Genomic DNA, 1,883 nt, shown 5'->3' on the forward strand with positions numbered 1-1,883 from the left:
AACACAAGGAGATTAGAAATAATCTGACAGCACCTGAACGCACCATCAGTTACTGTTACGTTTCTGCCACTGAGAGAGGAAGTGGTTTTGTGGTAACGAAGGACACGCAGAAGGAAATTAACTTATTAATTAAAGTAAAATAAATAAATATATTACATGTTCCTGCAGCTGACTGACCAGAGAGGGAGTGTTTATGTGGTACCCCAAATCCAAAATGTTCCTCCCAGTTTACTGCTGATGTTTTGAAACTACAGTCAGCAGACCCTGAACGCACCATTAGTTACTGTCTGATCTGATCTTTATCTGACTGGCTGCTGGACAGTTTGCATTGGAACTAGATTTTATAGTAGTACAGTAACGTGGACGTTGTTTTTTGAAATAAAACTAAACTATCTGTGTTGTTTAAAGCTGCTAGAGGTTAAGTGAGAAAATACTGCATGATGTGATGTAATTTAGGTGAACTGACCCTTTAATCTGGAATAATGTTCAGTTTGTATTGACACTGTGTCAAAGACGTGTTGATTCAGATCTATGGCGTCTTTGGAGGCTGTAGTTTGTGTTGGTGTTGTACTTAAACTGTCATGTTTATTTAATATTTGCATCCATTTAATTTTTTATTGTAATATTCTTTTATTTTAATTTTTCCCTGCAATGAATCCTGTGAACTTTGCTGCTACGGCCACTTCAGTACAACTCAGTGAGTCCTGTTTCTGTTTGTCTTCTTCTATCTATATCTACACTTCAGAATGAAGAACAGATGTCACAAACACTGGTTTGCTGTGTAAAGTACCAACTGTAAAAACATTATAAACTCACTGTGTTTTCATCCATCTGTGTTTTTGTCCCTGAAAAGAAAAGAGAAAGAGTCGACTTTAGTTTCCACAGTGAAAATCCAGCTTTATCAAAACGTCCTGTTTCTGAGTTTCATCTGTGAATGTTCTCACCTTTAGTTCTTGTCCAGATGTTGACTGCCACAACAATTATTATGAGTGCTGCTAAACCCACAGACACAATGATGAACCTCCAGAACGATTCTGAAAACATTAGAAACATTTTGACTGCACAGTTCAGTTCTGTTTGAAATCCTGCAGCTAAAGTAGCAACGAATCACAGACTTTCATCAGCTCACAGTTTTCCCGCATGTCTTTGCTAACTGTGAATGTAGTCGTCTGATTTGTGAGCAGCAGTGAATCTTGTGGATTGAGCAACAACAACTGAGTGAGACTGACTGAATAAGAGAATATCTCCACCCACAGCCGAGCGTCGCTCTGACATTCAGACTTTAGACTCCAGAAGAGGAGAGAGAGAGAGAGAGAGAATGTAATCACTTTCCATTTTATGATTTCTACTTTGATGACTGGCTTTATAACTTAAAAATCAACATATAAAATCAATAAAAAAGTTTGTTTTAGTTCAGTATGTGGAGAGAAAGAGGCTGACAGGACGACAGAGAGACTCCAGAGAAAGATGAGTTACTACCTTGTAGTTTTGTTGAAGCATCATTGGTTGTTGTTGTTGTTGTTGCTGGTTTAGTTGTTGTTGTTGTTGCTGGTTTAGATGTTGCTGGTTTAGATGTTGTTGTTGTTGCTGGTTTAGTTGTTGCTGGTTTAGATGTTGTTGTTGTTGTTGCTGTTGCTGTTGCTGGTTTAGATGTCAGAGATATTGCGAGAGAAAGAAAACAAGAGTAAAGTTCATCACTGTGAAAAGTCATCAAATAAACAAATGTTTTGGTGGTTTTAATCATCTTGAACAGGGGTGTGTTTCCCAAAAGCATCGTTGCTGACTGCGGTAGCAACTTCCTTGGTTGGAACTTTGCAGTTGCGACGCAACTGTTTCCTAAAACCCTAGTTGGAACTAGCTAAGTTGGTAACTTACACGGTACG

At 38.3% G+C, this 1,883-nt stretch overlaps 1 long non-coding RNA gene across 1 annotated transcript; it reads right to left on the reverse strand.

Annotated features, from left to right (window-relative positions):
* Nucleotides 1–647: 647 nt before the first annotated feature.
* Nucleotides 648–1,180, reverse strand: LOC123966897. Its single transcript, XR_006824099.1, has 2 exons — nucleotides 945–1,180; nucleotides 648–845 (listed from the first exon to the last, which is right to left on the reverse strand). It is a non-coding gene; the product is annotated as an uncharacterized LOC123966897 (long non-coding RNA).
* Between the last annotated feature and the right edge of the window lie 703 nt (nucleotides 1,181–1,883).

The sequence above is a fragment of the Micropterus dolomieu genome, unplaced genomic scaffold (genome assembly GCF_021292245.1).
Source record: "Micropterus dolomieu isolate WLL.071019.BEF.003 ecotype Adirondacks unplaced genomic scaffold, ASM2129224v1 contig_14509, whole genome shotgun sequence".
Lineage (NCBI taxonomy): Eukaryota > Metazoa > Chordata > Actinopteri > Centrarchiformes > Centrarchidae > Micropterus > Micropterus dolomieu.